General features: G+C 58.9%; 1 long non-coding RNA gene across 1 annotated transcript; it reads left to right on the top strand.

Moving 5' to 3' along the window:
- Positions 1-765: 765 nt before the first annotated feature.
- On the top strand, positions 766-5,774 carry LOC121496519. The gene is made up of 3 exons (XR_005989261.1): positions 766-1,057; positions 4,991-5,115; positions 5,540-5,774. It is a non-coding gene; the product is annotated as an uncharacterized LOC121496519 (long non-coding RNA).
- The last annotated feature ends 10,412 nt before the right edge of the window (positions 5,775-16,186 follow it).

The raw sequence follows: 16,186 nt of genomic DNA, 5'->3' as shown, positions 1-16,186 counted from the left end.
CTCAGCGGGTGGAAGGGGTTGGTAGGTGGCATTCCAGGTGTAAGGGGGTCTCCGAGGGGGGAGTACTGGGTGGTCACGGGTTTGGGAGGGCTCTGATTTGGCCGGAGCGTAGTCAGGGGAGTCGGTAGTACAGGACACGGCTCACAAAAGGGCTTGTGGGAAGATCACGGGAGGCCTTGAACGCCAGGCTGCAACTGCGCTTTGTTCTCTAGGCCGCGGGCCACACGCAGCCTGTGCGCTCAGGGGGGTTCTCATGTTCCCAAAGAGCTGCAAAAGCAAATTGAACAAAAAAGGAAAAGGGCCCAACGGAGGCAATGGGTGGCCTGCAAAGCCTAAAAGACTAACCGTCTGACCCTTTACAGAGTCTTGGGAAGTTCTTGGGTGCCTTGCTGAGCTTGACAGGAGGGACCTGGGGTGGGCAACGGGTAGCCTGGACACGGAGGAGAGAGAGCCCAGGGGGCCAGGCAGGAGGCTGCCCGGGTCAGCCAGGTGCGCGGGAGAGCCGGCTGGGGGGGGTGGGGATGAGCGAGCGCCCCCAGCACCGGGGACGTCGCTCCTCCGCGGCGATGCTTTGGCTTCTTGGGCCGCAGGGGCTGGAGGATGACAACCCGGAGACGGGACGTGCCAGGTGGTCAAGCACGGGAGGCGCCCAGGCCCCTGGGCCTCTTCTTGCCCCGCCTGCATCAGGACTTTGGCATCTGGCTCTCCTCGAAGATTTTTTCCTAAAAATAGACCCAGTTGCAGATCGTTGGTGGAGAGGACACGGTCCTCTTTCATCCCGGGAAGCCCGAGCCACAGTTTCTGACAAAGAACTCACCGGAATGGGGGAAGTATCTTCCTGCCCGTCCCCTGGGGCTGTTGGCTTCCGGGTGGTTCTGGGTGCTGACAGGGGGCGGGGGTGGAATAAGGAGAAAGGTCGGGCCACTGCCTGGGGTCTCGCTGCACACGTGGCTTCCCGTCAGTTTCTCCGAGGGAAAAACAGAGATCACGTACCTGCGTGGCACGGCGGATTGGAAAACGTAGAGAAAGTACCTGGCACGCAGTATGAGCTAAAAAGGTAATTTTTAAAAAAGGTTTTATTTATTTATTTATTCATGAGAGACACAGAGGGAGGCAGAGACACAGGCAGAGGGAGAAGCAGGCTCCCTGCGGGGAGCCCAATGAGGGACTCGATCCCGGGACCCCAGGGTCATGCCCTGAGCTGGAGGCAGACGCTCAACCACTGAGCCCCCCGGGCATCCCCCAAAGCTAATTATTAATCCTCACCATGTCACCCCAGGACGTATCTTTGTAGGTATTTTACTTGGAGGGTTTCAGGGATGGAAGAGACCTGAGCGATGTGAGCTCCGGTGCGTGACACCCGCTGCCCCCCGCCAGAGTGACCTCCAACACAGTTAGAATGGGGCCCAAGGGGAACAGGTCGCCGTGCAAGAGGGTGCTCAGGGTGCTCCAGCAGGGGCCCCGCCACGTCCCCGCTCACCCGAGGCCGAGCCCCGTGGGAACGCGGTGGGCAGGGCGGCCCACGCCCCGGGAGGCAAGATCCCAATGAGCAGAGCTACTTAGGATCACTTAGGGACACCGGCCTTGATGGCCGGCCCTGCGCCGCCCACGGCCATTCCACGTTCACTTCCATTTCAATATTTCCTCGGAATCGCCTTTGCCCCACCAACGACACATGCTCCGCCTGCGCTTTTCCATTTTTCCAAAGGCAGATGCCCTGTTCTTTCCTCGGGGCCTGCGGTGAGGGGACCCGCGGCCGCCTCCCGGGCTTGGCACCGGCCTGGCGCAGAGGGAGGACGGGGAGGGCGGGTGGCCGCGACCGGCGCTCGGTCCACGTGAGTGCCGGCCGCCCCGCTCAGCACCCCCACCCCAGCAGGCCCGCAGCGGGGGGCCGGGCCCGGACGGGGTGCGAGAGGGAGCCCTGGGCCCCTGTGGCCAGCAGAGCTGACGGGACGGTCCTGGGCGGGACCTTGCAGCTTCATCCTGGTTCTGTCTCCTCTTCAGCTCGGACCCAAGTGAGGTCAAGTCCACTTTCTGGCTGTGCGACGTAGGGAGAGGCACTCAGCCCCTCTGGGCGGCCTCTCGTCTGTCCAGCTTAACCGTCCCCGAGGAGTAAATGAGATCGTGCGTGTGTGTGTGTGTGTGTGTGTGCGCGGTCAATTCTCGTTATTTCCGGGAGTCACGTTCCATGAAGTCCACAAAATGCTGAGCGGGTGAAGACGGGTCACCACCTCTAGGAGGATCGTGCCATTAGGTCCCCCGAGACTTCTGCTTGCAGCATTTTTGTCACCTTATCGGTGCCTAACCTTGTTTCACGCGTGCTTCTGTCTCAAGACACCTTATCGGATGCTCACCGCGGACTCAGAACCTCGGCCGCATGGCCCGCCGAGCTGTAGCCTGGGCCGGAACCGGGCTTGTCCAGCGCGTGTATTTGCTCTGAGGGTCACCCCGAACCCTCGCATTTGGGAACTCCAGACCCACATCGATGCCACACTGCACACTGTTTTAAATCCCTTTTTTTTAAAAAAAAAAAAAAAAAAGATTTTATTTATTCATGAAGAGACACAGAGAGGCAGAGACAGAGGTAGAGGGAGAAGCAGGCTCCATGTAGGGAGCTCAATGTGGGACTCGATCCCAAGATCTGGGATCACCTTGGGCACTGTTTTAGACGGCAAAATCACCAAAAAGAAAAAACGAAAAAAAGGCACAAAAATGCAAAAAAAAAAAAAAAAAGTAGCACTAAGTGGACCACGGGGAGGTTGCGGTGTGAGAGTGTGAGGCCACGGGACAGGCGTCACCCTGGCCATGTCGGTGGGGACCTGCACGCCCGTGGCATCCTGTGCATGACTACGAGAGCGCTGGAGGTACTGATCTGGGGCTTCCGGATTACTTTCAGCAAAGCAGAGAACGTGAAAATACGGCCGGACTGGACCCAGCCTTCCCCGCTCCGAGCCCCAGTCCCGGGCGACGCCAAGGAGGAAGCAGGCGTGGGGCGCAGGGAGCTTCCTGCTTGCCCCCCATATCTATTACATAATATAAACAACATTTTAGCAGGTCCCGTGACCCCTTCCCCTTTCGTCCCCCAGCCTCTCTTAAAACCGTCACGGTCCGCCTGGTGACCACGTTCCAACCAATAAGAAATAAGCAGAAATGTTTGTGTGGACCTGCCAGAGGAGGTCCCCGTAGGAGGCGGTGGCATATCCTTCCCCTCTGTTCCTCCTTCTCGTTGGCTAAGATGCTGAGGTGATGGCAGGAGCCCCAGCAGACACCTTGGGCCAAGAGGCGGAAGCCAGGCGCTGTGGATGGCAGAGCCATAGGGAGAAGGCGCTTGGATTCCTGGAGCTGTGGGACGGCAGATGGTCCTCCACCGACCGCCACTCGGTCTGAGAGAGAAATAAGCCGCTCCCCTGCTCGGGCTGCTGTTACCTGCTCGTTGTTGTTGATGATGTTTGTTTGGCTGCTGTCATGTAGAGCCAAACCTCGTCCCAAACCTAATCTTAAGTGACACGGGGAGGTTCTCATCCCACTTCAGGCTGACCAGCCCTGTCACTATACTGTGGTCACCTCGCCTATTTGCGCCTCGGTTTCCACAGAGTGGCAGAGGCGACATTTGCAGAAACCAGGTAACGTTCTCGTTCTAAAGTTCTCTGATTCTAATCAGTCTGACTATGTGCATTCCCAGGGTAATCTTCCCCAGGGCGGTGGAAGCGTGATGGGCTGTCACGGAGACACCCCGGCGATGCCGCCCAGGGCCAATCAGCAACGGGGAAGATGCTAACCCCGTGTTTGATAAACAAGTGAGCAGAGGACCCTGTGCCAGGAGGGGGTGCCCGCTCTGGGGGGAAAGTCCCTGGAAAGGCCTTCCGATCAATCAGGAGGGTGGCAGCCTCGTCACGGCCAAAGAGGAGCCCACTCTTCTTGCCCAGCCTCAGGAACGTGGGGTCAGACACAGTAGGTGGTGGAAGCAGGGGCTCAGGTGAATCAACCTGAGGGGCCCCAGGTGGACAGGGGGGAGGTGTGCAGAAGATGCGATCTGGGCACCCAAGAAGCAGACCCTGAGGATCTCCCAGCCAACGCCCTACTCCCAGCGGCAAGGGGGGGGATCCCCAGCAGGGAGAGCTAGGTGACACCCCTAAAGATGGAATTCCAGGCCAAAGTCAGGGCCTCTTTGCTCAGGTGAGCCTAGACCCAAGAGCTGCCTTACTCACAGAGAGACGTCCTCTCTGTTTGAAGAGTCTGAGCTCCGGGGCGCCTGGGGGGCTGTGTGGATTGAGCATCCAACTCTTGATTTTGGCTCAGGTCTTGATCTCAGGGTTGTGGGATCGGGCCCGGAGCTCAGCCTTCCCCCAAACCCCCACCTGCTTCCACACACACACACACACACACACACACACACGCTCTCTTTCACTCTAAAAAAGAATCTTCAGCTTTAACTTTAAAAAAAAAGTTTTTATTTATTTGAGATACAGAGAGAAAGAGAGAGAGAGAGAGCATGTGTGCATAGCACACATGGGGAGGGGGAGTGAGAAGCAGATTCCCCGCCGAGCAGGGAGCCCGACATGGGGCTCGATCCCAGGACCCCAAGATCGTGCCCTGAGCTGAAGGCAGATGCTTAACCGACTGAGCCCCCCAGGCGCCCCTCAGCTCTAATTTTTTAAAGACAATGTTCATCCAAGACTTGGCAAACACTTTTCGGAGAGGTGAGCTGCTTGCTGTTTTATTTCCTCAAAGGACCCTGGAACCATCAGAAATAGGATTTGAGGTTAGCTCTGCCAAGGAGATACAAAAGGATTCCTGTTTTTGTTTGTTTTCTCTCTCTCTCTTTAAATACATGCCGCTTGTTTTCTAGGGCAGGGGCTGTACCCTGCTGCCTCTCTGATTACCCACTGCACTATTTATATTCCTCACCCAGAATCTTAGCAGAAAGGAGGGCAGGCTGGCAACAGACTGACGCTGAGAAGTCGATTGATCCTTTCTGTGTCTGCAACAGGGAAGCGCAATCCCCTTTCAAGGGCATGAGCACGTGGGCCGGTCCGTGAGGCTCTGCTGTCTGCAAGGTCACTGGGTGTCGCAGAGGGTCCCGAGAATACTGGAGTCTCAAAGCCTTCTCTTTCTGTAAGTGAAGAACTAAGAGAGACGTGTAGACAGGTATTTCAGACTTAGAGACAGTTGCTACCCTTGGGAAAACCCCAGGTGTCTAGGGCACCGGCAAGAAGGTACTCCAAGAGGTGTGGCTGCTTACCCATTAAAGAAACTGAGGCCCAGAGGCTCTGAGTGTCCTGCTTAAGATCAGAGGGCGTTTGGGGCAACTGGGCAACCAAAAGGCAACAACATGGACCAACCTGCAAATGGTTGTGTGGAGCGCAGGGGAAGCCCCAAGAGTTCCTGGTCTCTGGTTCCTTCCGCCCGCGAGCTCTCTTGCTCACCTATAGACCCCAAGAATAGTCAAGACCGCTTTAGTCACGTGCTAAATAAAACCCGTTGTTCTTATTTCTTATCACACCTTGTCGAGGCACTAACGATGTTTTGCAATGACCAGGATATTCCAATCGCCAGGCCAGAAAAGCCCCGATAGCAGCCGAACACCTAGAAGCCCACACCTCACGTGCCGCCTTCCCTGCTCAACACATACCAACCGCCCCACCCCGCTGTCACGCACTCTGCACCTGATCCCTCCCACGTGCCCCGCTGACCCTCTCCCTAGGGAAGTCTAGATGTCTACCCCGTGGGCAGAGAGGTCGACTGTTAAGTCCCCGTCCCCCGCTGCCAGTGCCTGAAATAAATGTCTCCCTTCGATCGTCTTTTCTTGAGTTACTGGTTTCTCTTGCAATGAGTTCATCGGAGTTTGTTCCACAGCAGCATGGGCAGAGCCAGCCGACAGCTCCGTGCTCCACTCGTCCAGCCCCTTTGGGAGTCCCCAGGGTGGAGCAGGGCACCGGGGTGACCCGTTTGTTTGCTGAGCTAGTGGCTGCGCTAGGTGGATTGGAAACCGTTCCACTTGTTGAAACTTCAGAAAGTGCAAATTAGTCTATAGTGACCAAGCGGATCCCGGTTGTCTGGGGATGGGGAGAGGAAGCACCAGGGACGAAGGCCATGTTCGTGATGACTGCGTGGGGATGGACGGGTAGATAAAAACTCACCAAATCATGTTCTTTAAGCGTGCGATTGATTACACGTCGATCATACTTCAACAAAGCTGTTTACAAAAACTCTCCCAGGATCTACGTCCGCTCCTGACAAGTCACGTTCAGGAAGCAGAGCTAAGATTTGACTCCAATGGCTTGATACGGGGTGGGGTGGGGGTGGGGTTCTGGCCACGATGTCTTTCTCTTCCCAAGTCACTGCATATCAATGCACTTCATGGCCTAAAACAACGAGACCAACACCCACTGACCCTCTGCAGGCTTCTGCGGGTGGGGAGGGTCCCAGGAGGCTGCCGTCGAGATGTCAGTTGGGCCTGGGGTCTCATCTGAGGCTCGGGGTCCTGGTCCCAGCTCCTGTGGCATAATTCTTGTGCTTCCTCCAGGCCAGCAGGAGGGTCTCTCTCAAGATCCTCGTTTAGAGCCCCACCCCCACCCCCTTACCCCCGCCCGGGACAGGCCCCCTTGGAATGGACCCCTGTAGAGTCAAGAGCTGCAAGATCCTGACACCTCCAGTCCTAAGATGTGACCTCATCACACCTGCGAATCCCACATTTTTTTCATTTCCGTCTGCACTCAAAGGAGGGGGCGTGGGGTCTGCACACCGCAGGACAGGAATCCAGGGCCTGTCTGACAGCCCTGCCCACCCGCGATCCCCCGTCCAGCGATGCGCGGGAAGCCCATGAAGAAGACGTGCGGCCGCGCTCCGGAGGGCCGGGCAAAGCGGCTTGGAGTCACCATCTGGCCCCGGCCTGCCCTCAGCCCCGTCCCCACCCCTGCGTGCTTTTTACTCCCTCTTGACTCAGCGTCCCAATGAGCTATTGTATTAAAGGACACCCTCATCATCTGGGGACCCCAGTCCCCCCGGCCGGCTTGGAGTGGCCCTCGGAACCCGCCTCCCGACGGGAAGCAGGTCAGCGCTGGAGCAGCACCGGACAACACGTTCATCTTCCTGGGGAACAGAGACTATACACGTCAGAGGAAGCCGGGGTGTGGCTGGGGTTTTAAAATAGGGAGCCTAAGGTTTGGAGTCAGGGAAATAAGATCGAGGGGCTTGGTTTGGGGTCAGAGGTGGAGAGTAAAAGTGGTCGGGCGGGGGAGCTAGGTGCTGCTGACCAAGATAAGATGCATCTTGCCCCGCCCTGTCTTCAAGGTCGTTAAAATTCACACAAAGCCAAGTGAATCCTTGAAAGCGCATCATCCAGTGGCATTTAGGGGCGGGCCCCTGGGTGGCTCAGCCGGTTAAACGTCCAGGTCTTCATTCCGGCTCAGGTCATGGTCTCAGGGTTGTGAGATCGAGCCCCTCGTGGAGCAGCGTGCTGGGCACGGAGTCTGCAGGAGACTCCCTCCCCCTCTGCCCCTGTGTGATCCAGTGGCGTTGAGTACATTTGCGGTGCGGCACAGCCATCACGTCCACCAAGTCCCCGCACATTGCCATTGCCCCTGTTGGCATCCTCGGGCTGCTGCTCAGGGCCGGAGAGGGCGGGAAGCCAGTCCAGTCCAAGGGATGCGAGTCCAGCCTCCAGCGATGGGGAAGGCAGGGTCCATCTCACCCCCTCCACGTGGATGCTGCATCACAGGTTGAAAACCACCCATACCCCCAGCTTCCACTACCCCTTTGAGTCACTGATTTTAAAAGAAGAAACCCGCCAGCCTAGGCCTGTGGACTTGTGCAAACCCCTCCTGGGAGGACCGTATACATCCGTGGCTGTATTTATATGGATTTAGACACTCCGGTTATGAGGAAAGAAAAGGGGTTATGAGCCACATTCTTTGTTCAGTCTTTTATCCCAAGACGGTTGGAAGAAGCATCCCCGTCACTCATGAGGATTCAGCAAAATTGAGAATGTGCCCAGGGAAAGGCCGAGATGTCCTCCCGAAAGCCCCGTCCAGAGCTCTACATACACTTGTCTCGTTTCAGTTAATCTAGGAAAATCCTCCCCTTACACGAGAGAACATCCCCGGGCCCCCATCTCAGGGCGCTTGGAAGGTGCTGGCCGGGATGTCCGAGCTGGGGTACGGAGCCGCTGCGGCTCACGGTGGGCACGGGCCAACCTGCCACGGTCCACACAGCCACTGGCCCTGGTCGCCCGTCAACGCCTGTGCCTGTAACAAGCCACCTGCCCCCCGACACCCCTGTGGCCAAGGGCAACCTGCTCCCCTAAACTCCGCCTGCCAGGACAGGGAAGGACTTTACGATACAAATGTGAGTTGGCGCCTCAATGACTTCTGCCTCAGTGCTGGGCAGCCCGGGACCCCTTCCTCCTCCCGTGACCTCCTCCACCCCCCTCCCGCCCCACGATTCTGTGAGCTGGAGACACGTCAGAAAGCCTGGAGGTTCGGCAAACGTCAGGATCCTTTCTGCTCCGTGGAATGTGGCCTGGAGCCAGCAGGTCCTTGGTCAGGAACCTTCGGTGGCTCCCTAGGGCACGCCACGGTGAGCCCAAGCTCCTGTGTCTGGCCCCGCCATCAAGGATTCCTTGGGGATGTAGAGGGACTGCTTACAACGGCCCATCTGAATATGCCCACGTCTGTGGTTCCATGCACCGCCCACCTAGAGGGACACTCTGGGCCCCCCCACTCGGCTGGGAGCTGTGCAAGCGCCTTGCCCCTGGCTCGGTGTGGTTATGAGCCCCTCTTGCAGGGGCAGGGGCTTCCTTCCCCCCACCCCACCTCCAACACACATTCCTGCTACTTTCTGCTTGTCTCCCAAGCCCCTCAGGCCATCCCGGGTCCCAGGCGCTCCCTAGATCTTGCCGGACCTTGTTCTGACAGCCTGAGGACAGCGGGACCTCCACGTAAAGGAAGTGGTGGAGCACGGAGCATTGCAAAGTCCGTGTGTCTGCACAGAGAGCTGGAAGGGATTCTCCTTCCTCTCGCTGAAAATCAGAAAGACGGTTCGCTAACGGTGAGCTCAAAAAATGCGAGGAAAAAAAAGGGGGAGATCCCTGGGTGGCGCAGCGGTTTGGCGCCTGCCTTTGGCCCAGGGCGCGATCCTGGAGACCCGGGATCTAATCCCACGTCGGGCTCCTGGTGCATGGAGCCTGCTTCTCCCTCTGCCTGTGTCTCTGCCTCTCTCTCTCTCTCTCTCTCTGTGTGACTATCATAAATAAATAAAAAATTTTAAAAAATGCGAGGGTATTTGTGCTCCACGCAATGTAATTGGAAAAGGAAACATAGACCGGTTTTTTTTAAAGTAGAAGGTTTGTGGGGAGCCGATCCACCCACCCATCCATCCACCCATCCATCCACCCATCCATCCATCCACCCATCCATCCACCCATCCACCCACCCATCCATCCACCCATCCATCCACCCATCCATCCACCCACCCATCCATCCACCCATCCATCCACCCATCCATCCACCCATCCATCCACCCATCCATCCACCCATCCATCCACCCATCCATCCACCCATCCATCCACCCATCCATCCACCCATCCATCCACCCACCCATCCATCCACCCACCCATCCATCCACCCATCCATCCACCCATCCATCCACCCATCCATCCACCCATCCATCCACCCATCCATCCACCCATCCATCCACCCACCCATCCATCCACCCATCCATCCACCCACCCATCCATCCACCCATCCATCCACCCATCCATCCACCCATCCATCCACCCATCCATCCACCCACCCATCCATCCACCCATCCATCCACCCATCCATCCACCCACCCATCCATCCACCCACCCATCCATCCACCCCTCACGAGGCATTTGTAAAAAAGAAGCGTCCCAACCTGGGCATAATGAATCCGAATTCCCAGGAATGGGGCCTGCCCAAGGACTTCCAAGCTTCCAGGGTTGATGGGGGGCACATTCATGCTTCTCCTGTTGGACCTGGGCAAGACCGTGTGGAAGGGCCTTGTCCCTGGTCAGCGGAGGCCTTGGGGCCGATGTCCTGCTTCCTGGGATAGGCTATCCTGACGCCACTGAAGTCGGGGGGACAGTCATGCCCCCTTCCTCCCACCACTACCAGGACCCCCATACCCCTGGGGACAGAGCCTGCTGGCACCGTGTGGCAGAGCGGCCCGTGGTGCGCTGGGTGCCTGCCGGGAGGATGCAGGAGGGCTGCGGAAGGGGGGGCCGGGCCACATAGTGCTGGTGGCAGAGGTGCGGCTTTAGCTGGTCCTGTGGGGGCCCCAGAGCTCGGCGGGGCCCGGGCCTGTCCCATCTTGGGATAGGGCGAGGGGCTTTCATGCCCCTGCCACCGCCGCCCACCTACTCACTCATCCATCCACCCATCCATCCACCCATCCATCCACCCATCCATCCACCCACCCATCCATCCACCCATCCATCCACCCATCCATCCACCCACCCATCCATCCACCCATCCATCCACCCATCCATCCACCCACCCATCCATCCACCCACCCATCCATCCACCCATCCATCCACCCACCCATCCATCCACCCATCCATCCACCCATCCATCCACCCATCCATCCATCTACCCACTCGCCTACTCACTCATCCATCCACCCATCCATCCACCCATCCATCCACCCATCCATCCACCCATCCATCCACCCATCCATCCACCCATCCATCCACCCATCCATCCACCCATCCATCCACCCACCCATCCATCCACCCATCCATCCACCCACCCATCCATCCACCCACCCATCCATCCACCCACCCATCCATCCACCCACCCATCCATCCACCCATCCATCCACCCATCCACCCACCCATCCATCCATCTACCCACTCGCCTACTCACTCATCCATCCACCCATCCATCCACCCATCCATCCACCCACCCATCCATCCACCCATCCATCCACCCATCCATCCACCCACCCATCCATCCACCCATCCATCCACCCATCCACCCACCCATCCATCCACCCACCCATCCATCCACCCATCCATCCACCCATCCATCCACCCATCCATCCACCCACCCATCCATCCACCCATCCATCCACCCATCCATCCACCCATCCATCCACCCATCCATCCACCCACCCATCCATCCACCCACCCATCCATCCACCCACCCATCCATCCACCCACCCATCCATCCACCCATCCATCCACCCACCCATCCATCCACCCATCCATCCACCCACCCATCCATCCACCCACCCATCCATCCACCCACCCATCCATCCACCCATCCATCCACCCACCCATCCATCCACTCACTCATCCATCCACCCATCCATCCACCCACCCATCCATCCACCCATCCACCCACCCATCCATCCACAAGTCCCACATCGGGCTCCCAGTATGGAGCCTGCTTTTTTCCCTCCTCCTGGGTCTCTGCCTCTCTCTATATGTCTATCATGAATAAATAATAAATAAATAAATAAATAAATAATAAATAAATCTTAAAAAAATAAAAAATAAGTAAAAAAAGCAGAAAAGTCAGAAACCCCGCGTTTGAAGTGTTCTCACCAGCCCCCTGGTGCCCCCTCCGTGCAAAGCCAGCAGTGGAGAAGGGCGTGCGTGGGATGGCGGGAAGAGAAGCCACGTGCCGCCTCACACCCACGGGGACGGCCATCCTCAGACAGGCAACACGAGTGTCATTGAGCTTGTGGGGAAAATGGGACACGTGCACGTTGCTGGTGGAATGGAAAACCGTGTGGTCCCTTCGGAAAAAGGCATTTCCTCCAGAAGCTAAGCAGAGTCCCCTATGACCCAGCCATTGCACCCACCACGGATACACCCGAAAGGATTGCAAATATTTGTTCATAAAAAAAAAAAAACAACCCACGTGTGTACATGAGTGTTCGCGGCAGCCAAAGAGTGGAAGCCTCCAAGCGTCTGTCCCGTGAGGAGCCACGGAACACAGTGCGGCGCAGCCGTGTGGCGGATTATTACTGAGCCCTGAAGAGGGAGCGCGGCCTCGTGCGCTGGGCCACTGCCCTGGCTGGCTCGGCACCAGCAGGAGCCAGGAGTCCTCCCCCAGGGACCGGGACACCGGCCCACCGGCCCGACGGTGACATGTCAGAAGGGGGGCTCTCAGGGCCTGGAGAGGAGCCCCCAAGTCGGGGGACACGTGTGGCTGTCCCAGAACGACAGGGAAGCTTGGTCCTCGGAAGCCCCCTCAGCAAGGGCTCTAAGAGGGGAGGCAGGACGCCCCGTCGGTGTCGGCCCGCTTGGCCAGCTTGCAAGCAGGCGCTGCATCCCGGGGACCAGCCCCACCTGCCGGGAGCCCTGTGCAGGCCGCTCCTCCCCTTGGGCAGGGGCTCGGGCATGGCCCCGGGGTCTAGCCGGGGACCCTTCTCCGGATCCCCTCACCCTGAGCCGGCCTCCACTCCGGGCCCCCCAGGGACCCCCACTTCTCGGCCGGCTCTTTGCCTTCGCTGTGATCGTTGTTTCTCTGCCAGTGAGGTGCCTGAAGTCAGAGGCTGGGTCTGCATTGGCCGCTGTGTGACGGCGCCCGGGCCGGGGTAAGGACTCAAATAGAGGCTGCGTGCATGGACCTGCCCGTGTGAGCAGGTGAATGGGCACCTGAGTCCCAAGTGAGAAGCATCCAGGACAAGGAGGGTTTACGCAGGGTGGGGGGAAATGAGGAGAAGTTGCAGACACACATAACCTCCCTGGAACTGGTTCGAGGGGTGTCTACATCCCCCTCGGGCTTCTGTGCTGGGGCCTGGGGGCTCCAGGGGAGGGAGTCAGAGCGGAGGCCAGAAGTCATCCAGGCACTTAATCGCACGCGGCACCCATAAGGAGAGCTCTCCCCCACAAGCACGCAGGCACGTTAGAAGATTCCGGATTAGAAGGAGAATAAGCTCTTAAAGGAAGCTCAACAAAGGGACAGACTGACCTCCACGGACAGCAAATCTTTGGAAAATCCAATAACCTGACTGGTGCACAGTCTCCTCCCTCTAGAGGCAGGTGGCGGTCAAGGACAGGTGAAGAGCATCCCCCTCTCGCCATCGCTGGGTTTTAAGCCCTTCTTGCAGGGAAAGCCTGTCCAAGTAATTAGCGGAAGTAATTAGGGGTCAGATGGTCACGGATGGAGATCACTCCGTATCCAGCCGCTGATGCCAAGGCTGGCAGGGCCAAGGAGAGGAGAGCAAGGGGGCGGGGGACTGAGCGGGGAGGAGGGAAGAGGAGGTGGCCGCCAGTGCCTCACAGGACACGGCAATCTGACAGTCCGACCAGGGCTTGTTTTCCAGGGGCTCCCAGACAAAAGGCAAGGTGCCACGTCTGGGGGTTGCATCTGTAATCAGCAGCCGCCCTGGGACACAGGGGAAGGCTCCTGAGCTACCAGATGGGCAGCTGCTAAGGAAGGAAACACGACGAGTGGTCCCTGACATGGCTGCAGCCCTGGGCTTGGAACGCTGCCCCCTTCAAGGTGAAGAGGCATTTCCCTTTAAGACGCTCTGTATATCTTATAAATCCTCTCTTGCTTATATCCCTCACACATTATGCGTGGCTTTCAAGTCCTTGGAAAGGGTAGAAAAATGTTTATCCACCCGTCCGTCCATCCATCCATCCATCCATCCATCCATCCGTCCATCCAACCACTCATCCATCCATCCATCTATCCACCCATCCACCCATCCACTCCTCCATCCACCCATCCACTCATCCATCCACCCATCCACCCACCCATCCATCCACCCATCCATCCACCCACCCATCCATCCACCCACCCATCCATCCACCCACCCATCCATCTACCCACCCATCCATCCACCCATCCATCCATCTACCCACTCGCCTACTCACTCATCCATCCACCTGCCTACCCGTCCACCCACCTATCCATCCACTTCACAAATATTTATCAGGCTCCTGCCAAGCCCACAACAGGTTTAGGTTCTGGGCATAAACAAGACAAGCATGGACCTCGTTTTGCAGGTATAATCACAAGACGAGCAAACAGAGCAAACAGACAAGCAAACAAAACCCCAGAAGCCCACACAGCAATGAGTACTCTAAAGAGAACAAAACAGGGTGACAGGCATTAGAGGCGGACAGGGGAGGGTTCTGTAGCTGGGATGGGCAGGGCAGGCCTCCCTGAAGAGGTGACCTTTGGGCTGAGATCAGAATGACAAGGGGGAGCAAAGGTCTGGAGGAAGAGCGTGTCAAGTGGAGGGGACAGCCGGCTGCAAGGGCTCTGAGTCTGCAGCAAGCGAGGCCCGCGTGCCGAGGGGAGGGGGCAGGAGCCGAAGGGCGAAGGCCAGGACCCCTCACGGCAGGTCACCCAGGCCGGGGCCAGCCACGGGAGCAGAGGCCCCACCCGGTCGCCTTCCCAACACTCAGGGAGAGCGTGGATGCGATTCACATACCCGGACACTTCCCTACGGGCTCGGTGCTCCAGCAATACCGGCCCAAGTCTCCTGTTAGAACCACGTCAGTGGCCGCGGTCAGGTGCAACGGGCTGGCTGGGCCCCCGGCCTGGACCAGGGAGAGAGGGCGTGTTCCCTGTTCCGGCAACATGTGCGGGTCCCTGTCTGCTGGGCCTGCTCAGGGGTGGGTGTTTAGTGATGGGGAGCAGCTGGGTCTGACCTCCTGCAGCTGACAGTGTCCGGGGCCTCTCTGGGGGCAGAGGGTTCCGTGGGGCAAGGGGACGCGTCCACGGTGTCAGCGTGCAGCCGGGGCGGGAACCTCTTGCCCTGCATCTCTTGCCTTCCCGGGTGGCTTGCAAGGGTGTGGAGTGTAGAGAGCGCGTGGCTCCCCGCCTCGGCAGATCCCGCAGCCCCCCAGCAATCAGGGAGGAGCGGAGGCGCTGAACGTCCCTGCCTGTCCCACCGGAGCCTCATCTGCTCCGGGAGGTGGCTCGTTGCCACGGCTACGGCTATGGTGGCAGTGGCGGTGACCCTGCTCCTGTTGATAAACCGGATAAACCAGAGGGGAAGGAGGCCTGATGAAAGGGAGGGCCCAGAGTTCAAGGAGGAAGCCCAAGAGATGGGGAAGTTGGGAGGCTCTTGGGGGATGGGTCTCTAAGCCTGGTCTAGGGACTGGTCTGACCCCGTGGCGGGGCACCGTCCCGTGTCCAGGAGAAACACACCATGGCTTTGTGGGCTGGCCGAGGGCTGTAGGGAAGGTGGCCCATGAGGACCTGCAGGGACAGGAGCGGGAGTGAGCCCCCGGGCAGGGCACCGATCGCGGGGGAGGCAGGCGGAGGCCGCACAGCTGGGGCCGGGGATGAGCCCCCAGCAGGCAGGCAGGACACCCAGCGGGTGCCAGTTCACGGTGGGCCTGGAGCCTGAGAGAGACTCTCCATCCTCAGAGACGGTGTCTGTGGGCTGGGGGGCTGGGGGGGGCAGGGGACGCCTTCACTGATTTGCAGACAGGCAGGCGGGCTCCAGTGGGACAGCAGGTTTGAGGGAACCTTCATGCGGTCCAGTCTCCAGCGGACGCCCGCGGACGCGCAGCTCGTACACGGAGAAGTGGCCCCTGACATTCACGCGGACTCGCGAGCAGGGGGGCTGGCGGCTGGTTACAAACGGGTGACGAGGACAGCGGGGCTCCCTGGTAAGGCGCCAGCGGTCTGCAGACTGTGGGCCCTTGGCTCCCGGGACCCAGGGCTGGGATCCGGCCCTGACTCTGTAGTTCTCTTGGGATGGCCCCGCCTCCCTGTCCTGTGCACCCGTGAGAGCTCAGGGAGGCGCCCCTGGGATTCTAGGGAAGGGGGAAGGGACCCTGTGTGCGGGGCCACTATCTCATTGCTTCTCATCAGCTCTGCCAAGAGGCGTTACTCTGCTCGTGGAGGGCGGGTGGCTCCAGAGGGTCCACGGCTTGGCCAAGGGCATTGGCCAAGGGCATTGGCTACAAGGGCCGAGAGGACAGACGCTCCGTCGGAGGGCTACCCCTCCCCCCACCCCGAAGGCTCCTTTGGAGACCGGAGGACACATGGGGGCTTCCCTCTCATTATTCCGTGAAAGGCCTGGATGGAGACGCTGGGATCCTCCTGAGCCGCACGCCTCGGAGCAGAGATTCTGGGTAACCGCCTCCCCGCTCGGATGCACCAACCCAACTCCAGGCAGCGAACGAGCTCTTGGCCAAGGGTCCTGAACGCCGGTAGGAGGTTTCACCAAAAAGCACACTGTGTTT

Source organism: Vulpes lagopus, chromosome 8 (genome assembly GCF_018345385.1).
Source record: "Vulpes lagopus strain Blue_001 chromosome 8, ASM1834538v1, whole genome shotgun sequence".
In the NCBI taxonomy this organism is placed as follows: Eukaryota; Metazoa; Chordata; class Mammalia; order Carnivora; family Canidae; genus Vulpes; species Vulpes lagopus.
Note: the sequence above shows the minus strand (reverse complement) of the source record. Positions and strands in the feature narration are given on the sequence as shown.